The sequence below is a fragment of the Pseudophryne corroboree genome, chromosome 1, assembly GCF_028390025.1.
Source record: "Pseudophryne corroboree isolate aPseCor3 chromosome 1, aPseCor3.hap2, whole genome shotgun sequence".
Classification (NCBI taxonomy): Eukaryota; Metazoa; Chordata; class Amphibia; order Anura; family Myobatrachidae; genus Pseudophryne; species Pseudophryne corroboree.
The window spans coordinates 303071848-303093665 of record NC_086444.1 but is presented as its reverse complement, the minus strand read 5'-3'; the positions used below and the strand labels follow the sequence as shown (position 1 = coordinate 303093665).

Below are 21818 nucleotides of genomic sequence, written 5' to 3'. Positions count from 1 at the left end.
AAGCAGACTATTGCTCGTTGGATTTGTAGTACAATTCAACTTGCACATTCTGTGGCAGGCCTGCCACTGCCAAAATCTGTCAATGCCCATTCCACAAGGAAGGTGGGCTCATCTTGGGCGGCTGCCCGAGGGGTCTCGGCTTTACAACTTTGCCGAGCTGCTACTTGGTCAGGGGCAAACACGTTTGCAAAATTCTATAAATTTGATACCCTGGCTGAGGAGGACCTGGAGTTCTCTCATTCGGTGTTGCAGTCTCATCCGCATTCTCCCGCCCGTTTGGGAGCTTTGGTATAATCCCCATTGTCCTTACGGAGTTCCCAGCATCCACTAGGACGTCAGAGAAAATAAGAATTTACTCACCGGTAATTCTATTTCTCGTAGTCCGTAGTGGATGCTGGGCGCCCATCCCAAGTGCGGTTTATCTGCAATACTTGTACATAGTTATGGTTAACTAAATCGGGTTATTGTTGAGCCATCTGTTGAGAGGCTCAGTTGTTTCATACTGTTAACTGGGTTTCATATCACGAGTTGTACGGTGTGATTGGTGTGGCTGGTATGAGTCTTACCCGGGATTCAAAATCCTTCCTTATTGTGTACGCTCGTCCGGGCACAGTATCCTAACTGAGGCTTGGAGGAGGGTCATAGTGGGAGGAGCCAGTGCACACCAGGTAGTCTGAAATCTTTCTAGAGTGCCCAGCCTCCTTCGGAGCCCGCTATTCCCCATGGTCCTTACGGAGTTCCCAGCATCCACTACGGACTACGAGAAATAGAATTACCGGTGAGTAAATTCTTATTTTTAACGCTGTTTTGGATGAGGCTGCTGATAGATGGAGGCCTGTTACCCAACAGGTGGCTCCTAGACCCACTGCCTTTGCCCGTCTGATTTCTGAACTCTGCCTAGTGGATGTTTGGCGTTTCCGTAACCCCGCTGTTAGTTGTTTTTCCTTTCAGGCTCGTATGGGGTATTTTCCCGTATTGATATGGCACTGCTTACACGTTCCCTACTCCCCTGTGTTTCTTCTGTGAGATACTTATCACGTGGGATTTCTGATCACTCCCCTATATTGTTATCTATAGGTTTTGATATACCCAGGGGGGCGTCATTCTGGAGGTTTAATTTTTTCTGGCTGACCCAGATGGGTGCAGCCTCCGAACTAATTACGCTTTGGGAGGAGTTTTTTGCTAATAATCCTTTCTCTAACGTCCTAGTGGATGCTGGGGACTCCGAAAGGACCATGGGGAATAGCGGCTCCGCAGGAGACTGGGCACAAAGTAAAAGCTTTAGGACTAGCTGGTGTGCACTGGCTCCTCCCCCTATGACCCTCCTCCAAGCCTCAGTTAAGATTTTGTGCCCGAACGAGAAGGGTGCAATCTAGGTGGCTCTCCTGAGCTGCTTAGAGTAAAAGTTTAAATAGGTTTTTTTATTTTCAGTGAGACCTGCTGGCAACAGGCTCACTGCATCGAGGGACTAAGGGGAGAAGAAGCGAACTCTCCTGCGTGCAGAGTGGATTGGGCTTCTTAGGCTACTGGACATTAGCTCCAGAGGGACGATCACAGGCCCAGCCATGGATGGGTCCCGGAGCCGCGCCGCCGGCCCCCTTACAGAGCCAGAAGAGTGAAGAGGTCCGGAAAATCGGCGGCAGAAGACGTCCTGTCTTCAATAAGGTAGCGCACAGCACCGCAGCTGTGCGCCATTGCTCTCAGCACACTTCACACTCCGGTCACTGAGGGTGCAGGGCGCTGGGGGGGGGCGCCCTGGGACGCAATGAAAATACCTTAAATGGCTAAAATTACATCACACATAGCTCCTGGGCTATATGGATGTATTTAACCCCTGCCAGTTTTCCACAAAAAAGCGGGAGAAAGGCCGCCGAAAAAGGAGCGGAGCCTATCTCCTCAGCACACAAGCGCCATTTTTTCCTCACAGCTCCGTTGGAGGAAGGCTCCCTGACTCTCCCCTGCAGTCCTGCACTACAGAAACAGGGTAAAACAAGAGAGGGGGGGCACTAAATTGGCATATTAATATATACAGCAGCTATATTAGGGAAAAACACTTATATAAGGTTATCCCTGTATATATATATAGCGCTCTGGTGTGTGCTGGCAAACTCTCCCTCTGTCTCCCCAAAGGGCTAGTGGGGTCCTGTCCTCTGTCAGAGCATTCCCTGTGTGTGTGCTGTGTGTCGGTACGCTGTGTCGACATGTATGAGGAGGAAAATGGTGTGGAGGCGGAGCAATTGCCTGTGTTAGTGATGTCACCCCCTAGGGAGTCGACACCTGACTGGATGGTCTTATGGAAAGAATTACGTGATAGTGTCGGCACTTTACAAAAGACTGTTGACGACATGAGACAGCCGGCAAATCAGTTAATACCTGTACAGGCGTCTCAAACACCGTCAGGGGCTATAAAACGCCCGTTACCTCAGGTCGATACAGACACTGACACGGACACTGACTCCAGTGTCGACGGTGAGGAAACAAACGTTTTTTCCAGTAGGGCCACACGTTACATGATCACGGCAATGAAGGAGGTTTTGAAAATTTCTGATACTACAAGTACCACAAAAAAGGGTATTATGTGGGGTGTGAAAAAACTACCCGTAGTTTTTCCTGAATCAGATGAATTAAATGAGGTGTGTGATGAAGCGTGGGTTTCCCCCGATAAAAAACTGCTAATTTCTAAAACATTATTGGCATTATACCCTTTCCCGCCAGAGGTTAGGGCGCGTTGGGAAACACCCCCTAGCGTAGATAAGGCGCTCACACGCTTATCAAAACAAGTGGCGTTACCGTCTCCTGATACGGCCGCCCTCAAGGAACCAGCTGATAGGAAGCTGGAAAATATCCTTAAAAGTATATACACACATACTGGTATTATACTGCGACCAGCAATCGCCTCAGCCTGGATGTGCAGTGCTGGGGTGGCTTGGTCGGATTCCCTGACTGAAAATATTGATACCCTGGACAGGGACAATATATTATTGACTATAGAGCATTTAAAGGATGCATTTCTATATATGCGAGATGCACAGAGGGATATTTGCACTCTGGCATCAAGAGTAAGTGCGATGTCCATTTCTGCCAGAAGAGGATTATGGACGCGACAGTGGTCAGGGGATGCGGATTCCAAACGGCATATGGAAGTATTGCCGTATAAAGGGGAGGAGTTATTTGGGGTCGGTCTATCGGACCTGGTGGCCACGGCAACGGCTGGAAAATCCACCTTTTTACCCCAAGTCACCTCGCAGCAGAAAAAGATACCGTCTTTTCAGGCTCAGTCCTTTCGTCCCCATAAGGGCAAGCGGGCAAAAGGCCACTCATATCTGCCCCGGGGCAGAGGAAGGGGAAAAAGACTGCAGCAAACAGCCTCTTCCCACGAACAGAAGCCCTCCCCCGCTTCTGCCAAGTCCTCAGCATGACGCTGGGGCCTTACAAGCGGACTCAGGCACGGTGGGGGCCCGTCTCAAGAATTTCAGCGCGCAGTGGGCTCACTCGCAAGTGGACCCCTGGATCCTGCAGGTAGTATCTCAGGGGTACAAATTGGAATTCGAGACGTCTCCCCCTCGCCGGTTCCTGAAGTCTGCTTTACCAACGTCTCCCCCCGACAGGGAGGCGGTATTGGAAGCCATTCACAAGCTGTATTCCCAGCAGGTGATAATCAAGGTACCCCTCCTACAACAGGGAAAGGGGTATTATTCCACGCTGTTTGTGGTACCGAAGCCGGACGGCTCGGTGAGACCCATTTTAAATCTGAAATCCTTGAACACTTACATAAAAAGGTTCAAGTTCAAGATGGAGTCACTCAGAGCAGTGATAGCGAACCTGGAAGAAGGGGACTATATGGTGTCTCTGGACATCAAGGATGCTTACCTCCATGTCCCAATTTGCCCTTCTCACCAAGGGTACCTCAGGTTTGTGGTACAGAACTGTCACTATCAGTTTCAGACGCTGCCGTTTGGATTGTCCACGGCACCCCGGGTCTTTACCAAGGTAATGACCGAAATGATGATTTTTCTTCGAAGAAAAGGCGTCTTAATTATCCCTTACTTGGACGATCTCCTGATAAGGGCAAGGTCCAGAGAACAGTTAGAGGTCGGAGTAGCACTATCTCAAGTAGTACTACGACAGCACGGATGGATTCTAAATATTCCAAAATCGCAGCTGATTCCGACGACACGTCTGCTGTTCCTAGGGATGATTCTGGACACAGTACAGAAAAAGGTGTTTCTCCCGGAGGAGAAAGCCAAGGAGTTATCCGACCTAGTCAGGAACCTCCTAAGACTAGGCCAAGTGTCAGTACATCAATGCACAAAGGTCCTGGGAAAGATGGTGGCTTCTTACGAAGCGGTTCCATTCGGCAGATTCCACGCAAGAACTTTTCAGTGGGATCTGCTGGACAAATGGTCCGGATCGCATCTTCAAATGCATCAGCGGATAACCCTGTCTCCAAGGACAAGGGTGTCTCCCCTGTGGTGGTTACAGAGTGCTCATCTCCTAGAGGGCCGCAGATTCGGCATTCAGGATTGGGTCCTGGTGACCACGGATGCCAGCCTGAGAGGCTGGGGAGCAGTCACACAGGGAAGAAATTTCCAGGGCTTGTGGTCAAGCATGGAAACGTCACTTCACATAAATATCCTGGAACTAAGGGCCATTTACAATGCCCTAAGTCAGGCAAGACCTCTGCTTCAGGGTCAGCCGGTGTTGATCCAGTCGGACAACATCACGGCAGTCGCCCACGTAAACAGACAGGGCGGCACAAGAAGCAGGAGGGCAATGATGGAAGTGGCAAGGATTCTTCGCTGGGCGGAGAATCATGTGATAGCACGGTCAGCAGTGTTCATTCCGGGAGTGGACAACTGGGAAGCAGACTTCCTCAGCAGACACGATCTTCACCCGGGGGAGTGGGGACTTCACCCAGAAGTCTTCCACATGATTGTGAACCGTTGGGAAAAACCAAAGGTGGACATGATGGCGTCCCGCCTCAACAAAAAACTGGACAGATATTGCGCCAGGTCAAGGGACTCTCAGGCAATAGCTGTGGACGCTCTGGTAACACTGTGGGTGTACCAGTCAGTGTATGTGTTCCCTCCTCTTCCTCTCATACCAAAAGTACTGAGAATCATAAGGAGGAGAGGAGTAAAGACTATACTCGTGGCTCCGGATTGGCCAAGAAGGACTTGGTACCCGGAAATTCAAGAGATGCTCACGGAAGACCCGTGGCCTCTACCTCTAAGAAAGGACCTGCTCCAGCAGGGACCATGTCTGTTCCAAGACTTACCGCGGCTGCGTTTGACGGCATGGCGGTTGAACGCCGGATCCTGAAGGAAAAAGGCATTCCGGATGAAGTCAACCCTACCCTGATCAAAGCCAGGAAGGATGTAACCATACAACATTATCACCGTATTTGGCGTAAATATGTTGCGTGGTGCGAGGCCAGGAAGGCCCCTACAGAGGAATTTCAACTGGGTCGTTTCCTGCATTTCCTGCAAACAGGACTGTCTATGGGCCTCAAATTAGGGTCCATTAAGGTTCAAATTTCGGCCCTGTCAATATTCTTCCAAAAAGAACTGGCTTCTGTTCCTGAAGTTCAGACGTTTGTCAAGGGAGTACTGCATATACAGCCTCCTTTTGTGCCTCCAGTGGCACCTTGGGATCTCAATGTAGTTTTGGGATTCCTAAAATCACATTTGTTTGAACCACTCACCGCTGTGGACTTAAAATATCTCACATGGAAAGTGGTAATGCTGTTAGCCCTGGCTTCAGCCAGGCGTGTCTCAGAATTGGCGGCTTTATCCTATAGAAGCCCTTACCTAATTTTTCATACGGACAGGGCAGAATTGAGGACTCGTCCTCAATTTCTCCCTAAGGTGGTTTCAGCATTTCACTTAAACAAGCCTATTGTGGTGCCTGCGGCTACTAGGGACTTGGAGGATTCCAAGTTGCTGGACGTAGTCAGGGCCCTGAAAATATATGTTTCCAGGACGGCTGGAGTCAGGAAATCTGATTCGCTGTTTATCCTGTATGCACCCAACAAGCTGGGTGCTCCTGCTTCTAAGCAGACGATTGCTCGTTGGATTTGTAGTACAATTCAGCTTGCACATTCTGTGGCAGGCCTGCCACAGCCAAAATCTGTAAAAGCCCATTCCACACGGAAAGTGGGCTCATCTTGGGCGGCTGCCCGAGGGGTCTCGGCTTTACAACTTTGCCGAGCAGCTACTTGGTCAGGGGCAAACACGTTTGCTAAATTCTACAAATTTGATACCCTGGCTGAGGAGGACCTGGAGTTCTCTCATTCGGTGCTGCAGAGTCATCCGCACTCTCCCGCCCGTTTGGGAGCTTTGGTATAATCCCCATGGTCCTTTCGGAGTCCCCAGCATCCACTAGGACGTTAGAGAAAATAAGAATTTACTTACCGATAATTCTATTTCTCATAGTCCGTAGTGGATGCTGGGCGCCCATCCCAAGTGCGGATTGTCTGCATTACTTGTACATAGTTATTGTTACAAAAATCGGGTTATTGTTGTTGTGAGCCATCTTTTCAGAGGCTCCTTCTGTTATCATGCTGTTAACTAGGTTCAGATCACAAGTTGTACGGTGTGATTGGTGTGGCTGGTATGAGTCTTACCCGGGATTCAAAATCCTTCCTTATTGTGTACGCTCGTCCGGGCACAGTATCCTAACTGAGGCTTGGAGGAGGGTCATAGGGGGAGGAGCCAGTGCACACCAGCTAGTCCTAAAGCTTTTACTTTGTGCCCAGTCTCCTGCGGAGCCGCTATTCCCCATGGTCCTTTCGGAGTCCCCAGCATCCACTACGGACTTTGAGAAATAGAATTATCGGTAAGTAAATTCTTATTATTTGTGATAATGCTTTATTGATATGGGATGCTTATAAGGCTTTTCTCCTGGGTTCATTGATATCCAGAGTTGCCCAGCTGAAGATATCTAATAGACCGCTTGAGGGGGAGTTGGAGAGGAGGAGTGCAGAGCTTGAACAGACCTATTTACGTAGTGGCCTCCCTGCGGACAGGGTGGAGTGGCTGATTGTCCATAAGCAATTGACGGACTTACTCCTAAATCTAAGAGGAGTCTGCTTTTTCGTGCCCATGATTTTTATATTCAGGGAGATCGTACGGGAAAGTTTCTGGCCTACTTGGCAAGGCAGGAGCTGCCTCCCGTCACTGTGCATAGCATCAGGAGTGTGTCTGGTGTTATATGCACTGACACCCCTTCTATAGCTTCTAGTTTCTACTCACACTTTTCGGATGTTTATAGATCCAGGGTACAGTATACATACTCAACATTGTCTAATTATTTTGATAAAATAGAGGTTTCTTCTTTAAGTCCTGAGTCACGACAATTTTTGGAATCCCCCATTACACTGGAGGAGGTTAAAAATGCCATTATGTCCTTTCCCAGTAATAAGGCCCCAGGGGTTGATGGTCTTTCCTATCGAACTGTATAAGACCCATTTGGATTTCTTTGCCCCTAAACTCCTGTTATTTTTTGTGTTGTTGTTACAGGGTGGCACTCTTCCCCCATCTATGGCAGAGGCACTGGTGGTACTAATACCGAAGCCGGGTAAAGACCCACTTCTTTTAGACCCGTACCGCCCTATCTCCTTACTGTCAACTGACATAAAAATTCTTGCTAAACTTTTAGCGCTCCGGCTTAATACTGTGGTCTTGGAGCTAGTACATTGTGATCAAACTGGCTTTATGCCGGGCAGATCTACCACCATCAATCTCAGACGACTATTTACGTATATGCAGTTGGCGGGGGATGATTTGGACGGTGTGATATTGGTCTCTCTCGATGCTGCCCGCGCTTTTGACTCCGTAGAATGGGTTTACCTCTGGGAGTCCCTTAACAGATTTGGGGTAGGCCCGAGCTTTTTATCCTGGGTTAAACTTTTATATTCCTGTCCTGCTGCGAGAGTAATGGTTAATGGTTTTACTACTGAATCTTTTTTGTTGCAGAGGGGTACTCGACAGGGGTGTCCTCTGTCCCCTCTGCTTTTTGCTCTCGTTGTGGAACCCTTGGCCTGCGCAGTTAGGGCCGCAGCGAATATAGCGGGGCTCTGGGTTGCGGGCCAGGAGGAAAAAATTGGGTTGAATGCGGACGATATGATATTATTCTTACGGGATGTATCCTCCTCATTGCCTGCCCTTTTAGAATTACTACGGGAATTTTTTTTTTTTTTCAGGTATCTGTATTAACTGGGACAAATCGGTGGTGTTTCCGTTAAGTCCCTCTGCATCACCTCCATCCTCTTATGACCTTCCCCTCCAGTGGTGCACTCAATTTAAATACCTTGGCATTCAAATTTCTCATTGCCCTAAAGATTTTGTCACCCTGAATCTGACTCCTCAGATTGATAATCTGCATATGAAGGCACGCATCTGGCAGAAACTCCCTTTAACTGTGACGGGGCGTGTAAATATTATCAAAATGATTATTCAACCCAAATTTCTTTATATACTACAGAATTCACCGGTTTATATCCCTGCCTCACATTTTTCGTTGATTTCCTGATATATTACTTCCTTTATCTGGGGTGCTAAGCGGGCACGTATTGCATATAAAACGCTTAGTAGACCCAGAGTCGAAGGTGGCCTGGCCTTGCTGGATATACGTTTATATTATTTGGCCGCCAAACTAGTACAACTTTATGAATGGGTTACTCCGGGGGATTATGAGAGCCTTCCTGTGGCTCTTTTGGATAAGGCTGGCCTCTTGTTTTCTCCGTTGCAGTTTTTATTAGCAAATATTCCGCTGACCTCTCTCCCCCCATTATTGCAACAGGCTCGTAGAGTATGGTTGGCGGCTGAGAAGCTGCTGGGAGATCCCACGATGGACCCCTGCTCTCCACTTTGGAATAATACAAATTTCTCCAAGCTTTTTAAAATGGAGGGTGGTTCGATTTGGATTTCGTATGAGGTGACTGCAGTGGGGCAACTTTACCAGGATAGGGTACTCCATAGTTATGAGTATCTGTCCACTACATATAGTATCCCTAGACAATATTTTTTTCGTTATTTACAACTCCGACATGCTCTGACGGCACAGTTGCGGGGCTCTGCTCCACGACTCTGAATCCCCTGTTCACAAATTAATTCGTACTCTGCCTTCTCGTGGGAGGGTTTCGACTTCGTACTCCTCCCTTCTCTCCTCCTCTGGATTGTTCTAGCACTAGCCCGGGTGTGTATCGCTCGTACCTGGATGGCTCATGTTCCTCCGTCATCTGCTGAATGGGTTGCCCTCGCAAATTCTACCCTCTCCCATGAGCGCTTTATGTACACTAAACGTAATTCTTTATTGAAATTTGATAAGATTTGGGCTCTTTGAAGGAACTCTATGTACTCTATTGACCCCCTACTTTAAATAATGAATATATGTGTCGATTGCTGCAGTGCACTGCTTCTGCTATGGCCCGGCTCGCTTTCCTTCAGTATCTCCCCTTGATTTCTAGCACGTCATTTGATTCTTTTGTTTTCTCTTCTATGTCTGTTTTATTCTGTTCTGATGAGTGGATGTGACTATGTCCTATATCCACATAACGCAAATTTGTGAAGATCTACCTATAAAGCACGATTTTGATTTTGTAGATGTTTATTAGAATTGTTTATTGTAATGTTCTTTTTCTTTTCTCTTGCAAAACAATAAAAAAATACTTGATTAAAAAAAAAAGTCTTACAGAAAGAATTGTTAGGTAGTAAGACGCAGGCCTAAGCTCTCAAGAAGACTAGTATCTTCTGGTGAGGTCTGAGATGTAAGAGGGAAGGTGATGGTCTGACTGTGAAAGTGAGGACGATTAAGAGTTGAATTCTGGAAGTTAAAGAGGAGCCAGTGTAGTTATTTGCACAGTGTTGCAGCAGATATTATTATTATGATTATTATTAGCAGTAGTAGTATTATTATCTTTATATGGTGCCACCAAGTGTGTGCACATTATAATAAACAAACAGTGCAGTATTAAAAGGGACAGTACAGGAACAAAAATATCATACATTGATGTTGTTTATACAGCAAAATAGACATGGCTATAAACAGTAGCACTGGGTGATCCCATGCTTGGAAAGGACAGACAGATGGGATCAGAGCAGAGTTGCCTACCCTCCCTCATTTTGCAGGAGACTCCCTGAAATAGCAGCAATCTCCCTGACTCCCTGAATAGTCCAGCAATCTCCCTGATTTTACCTTACCCCCATTATTCAGCTGTTACATTATTGTGGAAAAGAGAAATTAGAGATATTTACATTCAAATGGGATCATCAGCGCCATTTCCCTGTATTGGATATAAGGTACAATGATCCCTATGGCTACATTCATATTAAATAAGGTTTCTCATGGCCACTTACAGTATATGTGTATACAGTATACTAACGTTGGGGCTCATTTACGTTTTGATGTAAGTCATTTTCATGACACGCCTCTCAGATGTAGCAGTACACGTCCGCGCTTATAGGTGTTCATTTCACAATCTCCCTGAAATGCTTTTTCAAAACTAGGTAAGCATGGATCAGAGTCACTGACTGGGAATGGGAGTGGACTGGACACAAGGATAAATCAGGGTGAGAATTTACAGTCTAAAAGGTGGAATGTAAAGCTGGTAGGTGAACTGGGAAGATACAGTATGAGAAGTCAGGACAGTGGATGTTCATTAACAGTGGTAGGAGGGTGAACTGACAGTCATGTTTGAATCCCTGCAGGCTTTTAGATTTCTGATAGGATGAGGGGGATGAATTCCAGTGAAAGGGAGCAGCACGGGAGAAGGCTTGGTTGCTGGAAGAAGCTAATCAGCAAGGTGACAGTCAAAGGAACAGTGGAGATGACGAGAGGGATTATGATTTGAGATGAGGTCGGAAATGAAGGGTTTAATGTAATGGAGTGCTTTGATGCTGAGGGTGAAGAGCTTAAATTGAATTCTGTACTTGAAGTTATATCGGAGTGATGAGATAAGAAGACGAGTTAGGCAGCAACATAGATGTATGAGGGGAGAGGAAGATTAGAGAGTATGCGGATACAGTAGTCCAGGCATGAGATACCTAGGGTAGAAGTAGATATTTAGAGGTCTATTTACAAGCAGTGATAAGCTATAATTCAAACATAACTGCTGTTTTAGCTGGAAAGAGGTTCATTTATTCTCCATATTTAACAACTTTTAAACACTGTAGAGATCACAGATTTCTCCAGCACTAACATACATAATGTATTCTACTACCATTCCTGTAGATCTCTAGGAGGACAGTGGACTGGTTTGAGTTACAAAGCTAAGAAGGTTTTCCTTTTCACCACTTTGTTCTCAGGAGGGCTTTATGGCAGCTTACAGGGCCATCATAGAGGGGACTCACAGGTGTCACATCTTCCTTATAAAGTCACTGCAGTACTGTATGGTTTGATTGTCCATGCATTGAAGCGTGATTATTTGATGACAAAGCGTTGTATATAATGAGCGTATATGATCGCATACTGCTGCCAGTATCTGCTTGGTTACAAAGATGAGAGTCGGAGATAGATGCGGTATGGCTGCATCTTTTGTCTCAGTCGCACCTGCTAATGTTTTGGTTGATTTTCACAAAACTAGCGCGCCCACTTGCCGTGCCCTGGAACAGTGCATTTCTGTCTCTATCTGCGATTTTAGATGCACCATCAGTCTCTCACCAGCCCTATGGCATGTGCAGGTTCTCAGTCTCAGTATGTTCTCCTTTGTGAGCAGCAGTGCATTTTTGGAGGCTCCCACTTTCAGTGACACGCCCCTGTTGGCTTAGCCACACCCCTGTTACCTACTAGGAATGCCCACTAAAACTGACAGACCCTGCGTCTGATTCTGTACTGTGCATTAAAACATTGGGGGTCATTCCGAGTTGTTCGCTCGTTGCCGATTTTCACAACGGAGCGATTAAGGCAAAAATGCGCATGCGCATGGTTCGCAGTGCGCATGCGGTTAGTATTTTAACACAAAACTTTAGTAGGTTTACTCACGTCCGAACGAAGATTTTTCATCGTTGAAGTGATCGGAGTGTGATTGACAGGAAGTGGGTGTTTCTGGGCGGAAACTGGCCGTTTTCTGGGAGTGTGCGGAAAAACGCAGGCGTGTCAGGGAAAAACGCGGGAGTGTCTGGAGAAACGGGGGAGTGGCTGGCTAGACGTGTGTGTGACGTCAAACCAGGAACGAAATGGGCTGAGCTGATCGCAATCTGTGAGTAGGTCTGGAGCTACTCAGAAACTGCTAAGAAATTTCTATTCGCAATTCTGCTAATCTTTCGTTTGCAATTCTGCTAAGCTAAGATACACTCCCAGAGGGCGGCGGCTTAGCGTGTGCAATGCTGCTAAAAGCAACTAGCGAGCAAACAACTCGGAATCACCCCCATTGTTCAAATGCATGCAGCATTGACACTGCAACTGACTCAGAATCAGGCCCATAATGTTCAGCATACAAGGGGCAAATATGAGAAGTTCAAAAGACTTCACATCAGCAGTAAATTGTGGCGCTAATTAGATTGTTGCTTAATGCAGACAAAATCTGTGTGATTGATAAATAGACCTCTTCCTCGGTCAGAAAGGATGTGATTCTGGAGCTATCACATAGGTGAACGTGTCATGATTTAGAGATATCCTGTTTGTGGCTGGTAAAGGAGAGGGAGTTGTCAAGGATGACCCCCAGACAGTAGACTTGAGGGACAGGAGGGAGAATAGTATTGGCAACCGAAAGAGTGAGATGGGAGGCATGAGATGACGTGGGTCTGTTTGGTCATAAACAAAACAAGCTCAGTCTTTGTTGGACATGTCAAGCTTGAGAACGCACTGGGACATGCAGGAAGAGATAGATGAGAGCCAGGATGAAGGAGGAGAGATCAGTAGAAAAGTAGTTTTTTTTTTTTTAAATAATTAGCATAAAGGTGGTATATTATTAAGAAGCTGATGAGATCAGAAAGGCAGGAGTTGTACCTTAAGGACACAAACAATAAGAGAAAGAAAGTTGCGACGGCAGAAACCAAGGGTTAGGTGCCATTGTAAGGAGTATGGCGTAGATCGGTGGTTCCAACCTCGGTCCTCAAGTACCCTCAACAGTTCATGTTTTCCAGGTCTCCTCACAGGATTGCAAGTGAAATAATTTGCTCCACCTCTGGGTCTTTTATAATGTGTCAGTGAGTAATGAATACACCTGTTCAACTGCTAGGTGACCTGGAAAACATGAACTGTTGGGGGTACTTGAGGACCGAGATTGGGAACCACTGGCGTAGGTGATACAGGTTGAGTATCCCATATCCAAATATTCCGAAATACGGACTTTTTTGAGTGAGTGTGAGATAGTGAAACCTTTGTTTTTTGATGGCTCAATGTACACAAACTTTGTTTAATACACAAAGTTATTAAAAATATTGTATTAAATGACCTTCAGGCTGTGTGTACAAGGTGTATATAAAACATAAATGCATTCTGTGCTTAGATTTAGGTCCCATCACCATGATATCTCATTATGGTATGCAATTATTCCAAAATACGGAAAAATCCGATATCCAAAATACCTCTGGTCCCAAGCATTTTGGATAAGGGATACTCAACCTGTAGTATAAGTAAAGGAAGGAAAGCGAGAGGTTTCTGCTCATGAAATCTTTCATTCTGTGAATATGCTTTTGCTGGGAACAATTCAAACATTACTTAGATACAGTGAATAGTAATGTTTATTGACACACAGGGTAGTTCACAAATTAAGCAGATATTTAGGCAGGCTGATAATGTGCCTTGAGTCCTATTGGAGAAAGACCGCTATATAAATAAAATTATTATTAACACAATATTCATACTGAAATATATTCAGGTAACTCGCTGCTGCTGCTGCTGCTGCTGCTGCTGCTGAGTCCAAACACAGGAGATAATGTTGACAATAGTGTTTCAGTGACGGAGCCCAAAAACACAGATCCTGGCACCATGATCTGGCACAGGCACCACTAAAGAGCAAGTTTAAGTCAGATGATCACAAGTGCAGTCCATAGCTGATAATTCAGCCCAGGCATCACAGGCAGCACAGGGCCAGACACAGCTGAGAATCTACACAGGGAACAGCAGCACCAATGGTAGGAGTGTGGGATTGCTTCGGATTGTGACAGCATCATCTCCCTAAAGAGTGGATTCCAGTCGCTCTTAGGAACCATCCGCGCCTTCTTTTCTTATTGAAAATTCTGAACATCTCAGAAGGCCGATTGCGGCCAGACACATGGAAGGCCTGGCACACTTAGAAGACTGAACAGCAGACAGACACTGTGAAGACATGGGCAGACAGAACCTTGTGCCCTGAGACGTGGGCAGACAGAACCTTGTGCCCGGTGGCATGGGCAGACAGTAACCTTGCAAAATAAACTGATGTCCTCAACCACCAACTGGGGTATAGAGAGGCAGGAGCTTCAGTTACAGCTGTTTGTTTAAATTGCCCACACTCTTTGTACCACCTGTTAAAAAACTGATGAAAAGGATTTAATGTTATTAATAACATTTGTGTTTAGTTACAATTTAACAAACATTTCTGCAGCAGGGTACATTGTGTTCCTCAGGGAAACATTGGGGTGTAGAGTGGATCTTGATCCAGAGGAACCAACAGGCTGAAGCTTTAGGCTGTCCCAGGATGCATTGGGGCCTCCTCTATAAACCTCGCCTCCAGGCACTGGAGCTCAGTTTCAAGTTGATGCCTGCAGCAGCAGGTCACTTAACAGGGGGGCTGCGTTGGGCAGCCCTGAAAAGCTTTCTAAAAAGACTTCAAAGGCCACCATCTACTGCAGATTTTCCCGCCCTGGAGCTGCCTCACACTCTCCCTCACTCCCTGACTGAGATGCTGGATGCCATCTTCTAAGCATAGCTGCTGCTGGTCTCTGGGACTGCAGGGCAAGGTCTCCCTTGTAAAGCCGCCTGTATACAGAGCAGCTGTGACTTTACAAACACTTGAGTATTTCACATGTCTTTATACAGACAGCGTTAGTTAAGAAAGAGTGTACCTATTACAGGATATATTGTACGAGTATTCATATATATACCTCCGGTCTAGGACTGCGATGTGTTTTTTATATATATATATATATATATATATATATATATATATATATATATATATATATATATATATATATATATATAAATCTGTACATATACTAGTCCAGTGCAGTTTTATTGTCATAATAATTATCTGCATTGCCTGTGACTGTGTGTGCTGTATCTGCTGAGTGGTTTCACTTAGTGTTTCACAAAATCTATCTATCACTATATTCTGTGCCCTAAGGGACTAGGTGCGTCTGGGTCATATATGCTGTATAGTGCGTCACAGTATTTACCCATTACGTGTATTCTACTGTGTACTCAGTCACATAATACCGGATTTATTTGCAGGTGTTGTGTACTGTGTATTCAGTCACATACTAACGGATGTATTCGCAGGTATTGTACTCTGTCTGGCTTTATCGTACTATACCGCTCTGTTGTTGCATTTGTGTACAATGTCTAACAAGAAGGGCAGTAAGTCTATGGATGCTCCTGCATCATGTAGTGCATGCGCCAAAGATTTACCTGAGGGAGAAGTTTTGACGGTCTGTGTACTGTGTGTCATACATCTCCCAGTGAGTCCGCAGCTCCTGTAACTAATCAGGAACCACCCTGGGCTGCGTTCACAAACCTACTGGGTACTCTGATGGAACTCCTTATGCCCAGGGTCGGCCCAAGCTTATTTCTTTTAGTAAGCAAAAATCTATTTTGGCGCCCCTTGATGGGATAAAAGGGGTGTGGTCTTACAAGAAAGGGGTGTGGCTACACAATTGTACTCCCCGTGGTACAGGGTGATAGTGGGTGACAGGGAGATAATAGGTTACTGGTGAGGCAGGGGTGACAGGGAGATGGTGGGTGACTGAGGCAGGAGTGACAGGAAGATAATGGGTGATTGAGGCAGGGTGACATTGAGATAGTGGATGACTGATGTCCCCAGTGCCAGATACTCATGTCCCCACAGCGCCAGATATACCCCCAGTGCAGATACACATGTCCCCACAGTGCCAGAAATGCCCCCAGTGCAGATACACATATCCCCACAGTGCCAGATATGCCCCCAGTGCAGATACACATATCCCCACAGTGCCAGATATGCTCCCAGTGCAGATACATATATCCCCACAGTGCCAGATATGCCCCCAGTGCAGATACACATGCCTCCACAGTGCCAGATATGCCCCCAGTGCAGATACATATGCCTCCACAGTGCCAGATATGCCTCCAGTGCAGATACACATCCTCCCAGTGCCACATATGCCCCCAGTGCAGATACATATATCCCCACAGTGCCAGATATGCTCCCAGTGCAGATATACATGCCCCCACAGTGCCCCCCACAGTGCCAGTTATGCCCCCAGTGCTGCTACACATTCCCCCACAGTGCCAGATATGCCCCCAGTGCAGATACACATGCCTCCACAGTGCCAGATATGCCCCCAGTGCAGATACACATATCCCCACAGTGCCAAATATGCCCCCAGTGCAGATACACATATCCCCACAGTGCCAGATATGCTCCCAGTGCAGATACACATATCCCCACAGTGCCAGATATGTCCCCAGTGCAGATATATATATATCCCCACAGTGCCAGATATGCCCCCAGTGCAGATACACATGCTTCCACAGTGCCAGATATGCTCCCAGTGCAGATACACATGCCCCCACAGTGCCAGATATGCTGCCAGTGCAGATACACATCCTCCCAGTGCCAGGTATGCCCCCAGTGCAGATGCATATATCCCCACAGTGCCAGATATGCCCCCAGTGCAGATACATATATCCCCACAGCACCAGATATGCCCCCAGTGCAGATACGCATGCCTCCACAGTGCCAGATATGCCCCCAGTGCCAGATAGACATGTCCCTACAGCGCCAGATGTGCCGCCAGTGCAGATACACATGCCTCCCACAGTGCCAGCTATGCCCCCAGTGCTGCTATACATGCCCCCCCACAGTGCCAGATATGCCCCCACGGTGCCTCCTACAGTACCAGATATGCCCCCAGTGCTGCTACACATGCTCCTACAGTGCCAGATATGCCCCCAGTGCTGCTTCACATGCCCCCACAGTGCCTCCTACAGTGCCATATATGCCCCCAGTGCTGCTATACATGCCCCCACAGTGCTTCCTACAGTGCCAGATATGCCCCCAGTGCTGCTACACATGCTCCCACAGTGCCTCCTACAGTGCCAGATATGCCCCCAGTGCTGCTATACATGCCCCCACAGTGCCAGATATGCCCCCAGTGCAGATACACATGCCTCCACAGTGCCAGATATGCCCCCAGTGCAGATACATATGCCTCCAGTGCAGATACACATCCTCCCAGTGCCAGATATGCCCCCAGTGCAGATACATATATCCCCACAGTGCCAGATATGCTCCCAGTGCAGATATACATGCCCCCACAGTGCCCCCCACAGTGCCAGTTATGCCCCCAGTGCTGCTACACATGCCCCCACAGTGCCAGATATGCCCCCAGTGCAGATACACATGCCTCCACAGTGCCAGATATGCCCCCAGTGCAGATACACATATCCCCACAGTGCCAAATATGCCCCCAGTGCAGATACACATATCCCCACAGTGCCAGATATGCTCCCAGTGCAGATACACATATCCCCACAGTGCCAGATATGTCCCCAGTGCAGATATATATATCCCCACAGTGCCAGATATGCCCCCAGTGCAGATACACGTGCTTCCACAGTGCCAGATATGCTCCCAGTGCAGATACACATGCCCCCACAGTGCCAGATATGCTGCCAGTGCAGCGTCACATCCTCCCAGTGCCAGGTATGCCCCCAGTGCAGATGCATATATCCCCACAGTGCCAGATATGCCCCCAGTGCAGATACATATATCCCCACAGCACCAGATATGCCCCCAGTGCAGATACACATGCCTCCACAGTGCCAGATATGCCCCCAGTGCCAGATAGACATGTCCCTACAGCGCCAGATGTGCCGCCAGTGCAGATACACATGCCTCTCACAGTGCCAGCTATGCCCCCCAGTGCTGCTAAACATGCCCCCCCACAGTGCCTCTCACAGTGCCAGATATGCCCCCACAGTGCCTCCTGCAGTACCAGATATGCCCCCAGTGCTGCTACACATGCTCCTACAGTGCCAGATATGCCCCCAGTGCTGCTACACATGCCCCCACAGTGCCAGATATGCCCCCAGTGCTGCTATACATGCCCCCACAGTGCTTCCTACAGTGCCAGATATGCCCCCAGTGCTGCTACACATGCTCCCACAGTGCCTCCTACAGTGCCAGATATGCCCCCAGTGCTGCTATACATGCCCCCACAGTGCCTCCTACAGTGCCAGATATGCCGCCAGTGCTGATACATATGCCCCCACAGTGCCTCCTACAGTGCCAGATATGCCCCCAGTGCTGATACACATGCCCCCACAGTGCCTCCACCCTGAAAAAAAAGTGCTGCTCACCGCTTCTGTGAGGGAAGGAGAGTACAGCGATTGCCTCTCCTACCCCTCCGTCTCCAGCAGCGGTGTCTATCTTCAATCCGACGCCGGCCCGTGAGCCAATCAGAGCTCGCGTCCCAGCAGCCAATCAGGAGTCTTAGCTGCTGGTCCGCGAGCTCTGATTGGCTCACGGCCGGCGCCGAATTTAAGATAGTCACTGTGACTCACTGTCTGCAGCAGCGCCCTCTACTGCCTGTCACTCACTGCTGCTGCGTAGCCCGCGTATGCGTTGGGCCGGCCCTGCTTATGCCCCCTATGGGACCACCTGTGCCACTACAGCCACAAATTGTCCGTATGGTTAATCCGCCTTGGGCGAAAAATTTGTCTAAGCAGTTGCAGCAATTAAATCAATCCTTGGTCAGACAAAAATAACTCCAGGTCACTCCCGTGTCTCTGGGTCATCTAAGCAGGCTGCTTCCTCCTCACAATCCACGAATCTCTCAGATGTTTCATCTGAAGAGGAGGGGGAGCATACTGTCCTGTTAGACACTGAATCAGGTGTTTCTGACAAGGATTCTCCATTGCAAATTGATGTCCCTGCCCTAGTGGTTGCTATTAAGCAGATCCTACAAATCACTGATGATGAGGATTCCACTATTGTGGCTAAGAAAACTGATACGTTTACACGGCAAAAGGTGGTTAAAAATCTATTACCCCATTCTGCCCATTTGGTGAACATCAGGCAGGAACCCTGGTCTAATCCAGGGAAGAAATTCCCTCTGCTAAACGTGCCTTGGCTCGCTATCCTCTCCCTGCAGAGTTATGTAACAATTGGGAAAATTCACCGCCGGTGGATTATCATGTCACCCGCCTAGTGGTGTCATCCACTCTGCCTGTCACCACTGTCACTTCACTATTCTGTGGTTGAGGTCATGGAAGGTGGACCTAGACTCCAAAAAGACCTTGGAGGTACTCCCCTTTAAGGGGGACATTTTGTTTGGGGAAGACCTTAATAAAATTGTACCTGAGTTTTACAGCTGCTAAGACTGCTTTTCTCCCAAATACTAATCCTTCTGCACAGAAGGCAAAAGGTACCACTTTTCGTTCCTTTCAGCCTCAAGGGAAAGCAGTCTCGTGCTCCAAAAACCACAAAGCCCAAGGCTAAATAATCCTGGGCGGTCCATCAGCCTGCTTCTAAACAAGACAAGCCTGCCACATGACGGGGCGGGCCACCCCCCTGGGGGACCCCAGGCTGGGAGACTGACTTCTACAGTTTACCCAGGTCTGTTTAAAGACCACTTCAGATGCATGGTTGCGGGAAGTTGTCTCTCATGGGTACGCAGTCTCATTCAAGGGACGTCCCCTTCACCAGTTTTGCACCACGGTTATTCCTTCAGATCCGTTAAAGGCACAAGCTCTGCAAAAGGTTGTAAATTCTCTCCTGAATACAGGAATGGTAGTACTGATACCTCTGTCCCACAGAGGCAAAGGTTACTACTTGACACTGTTTCTAGTAACAAAACCCAATGGGTCTTTCCGGACTATACTCAACCTCAAATCACTGAACAAGTTTGTGAGAGTGTCCAAGTTCCGTATGGAAACACTGCGCTCAATTGTACTGTCTATGGAACTCGGAGACTATATGGTATCCCTGGATATACAGGATGTGTACCTGCATATACCTATTGCCATGATCTTCACCAAGGTCATGGCCGTAATGACGGCCCATATCGCCAGGGAGTCAGGATCCTGCCGTAGCTGGACAACTTGCTGATTCTGGCAAACTCCCACGATGTCCTCCTCGGTCATCTGCAACTGACGGTAAGCTTCCTACAAGCCCACGGGTGGCTCATCAATTGGAAGAAATCCTTGCTAGTCCCAGCTCAGAGCATGGTGAACCTGGGGGCACTCCTGGACACACACAGTCATCGACTGTTTCTGTCTCCAGAAAAAGTCCTGAAGCTTCAGGACAGGATAAGATTCTTCCTTTGTTGCCCCAGAGTGTCGATACACTCGGCAATGCAAGTACTTGGCCTGATGGTGTCGGTATTCGACATGGTAGAGTACGCTCAATTTCATTCCCGCCCTCTGCAGAGGTTAATTCTTTCCAAGTGGGATGGCCTACCTCATCAGATCTCAAAGGATCACTTTGACTCCGGAGGTTCATCTGTCGCTGACCTGGTGGCTACAGGACCAGAAATTGAGCAGGGGCCGTCCTTTCTGGATCTCTGACTGGGTCCTTCTGACAACGGACGTCAGTCTGAGGGAATGGGGTGCGGTATTGGAGCAACACTCTTTTCAGGGTCGATGGACCAAGGAGTAATCACTCCCAATAACTATTCTGGAGTTGCGGGCGGTGTTCAGTGCATTGTCTCTCGCTCTGCCTCTGGTACAGAACAGGCCGGTTGAAGTACGGTCAGACAATGCCACCACGGTGGCATACATAAACCATCAAGGCGGCAATCAAAGCCGCAAGGCTATGATGGAAGTGTCAAAAATCACTCGTTGGGCGGAATGCCATCTGCCCGCAATATCGGCAGTGTTCATTCCGGGCGCCCTAAACTGGGAAGCGGACTTCCTCAGTCACCAGGACATGCACGCCAGACAGTGGAGTCTTCATCCGGAAGTCTTTCAACTCCTAGTGGACAAGTGAGGCCTACCAGATGTAGACCTAATGGCGTCTCAACACAATCACAAGGTTCCAGTCTTCGGATCAAGGCCCAGGGATCGTCAAGCAGCGTTCGTGGACGCACTAGCAATTCCATGGAACTTTCGGCTGCCCTACGTGTTCCCTCCAGTGTCACTCCTGTCCAGGGTCATGCGGAAGTTCAAACAAGAAGGAGGAATACTACTTCTAATCGCTCCAGCGTGGCCCAAACGGCATTGGTTCTCAGACCTGCAGGGTCTATCGACAGAGCTTCCTCTTCTACTTCCTCAGCGCCCAGACATCCTCGTACAGGGCCCTTGTCTTTATCCGGACCTGGTCAGACTGGCTTTGATGGCGTGGCTCTTGAAGTATCACTCCTGAGGGCCAAAGGATTCTCTGAGGCGGTCATCCAAACTATGTTGAAAGCCCGCAAACTGGTATCTGCCCGGATTTATTATGGGGTCAGGAATTCTTACTTCACCTGGTGTGCTGATAAGAATTATGATGCATACAGATTCAGAACTTCCAGAATTCTGGCTTTTCCGCAACGCAGCCTGGATTTAGGCCTTCGTCTGGCCTCCCTCAAGGTTCCTATATCTGCCTTGTCGGTTTGGTTTCAGAGAAAAATTGCATCTATACCTGACATTCATACATTCACTCAGGGTGTCTTACGGATTCAGCCTCCCTATGTCCCTCCTGTGGCTCCATG

The 21818-nt window shown here is 47.9% G+C and overlaps 1 protein-coding gene across 1 annotated transcript in view; it reads left to right on the top strand.

Annotated features, from left to right (window-relative positions):
* The window catches only part of IFT81 (intraflagellar transport 81), a 452264-nt gene that overhangs the window by 195115 nt on the left and 235331 nt on the right, over positions 1-21818 (top strand). The gene's annotated exons all lie outside the window — the stretch shown is intronic.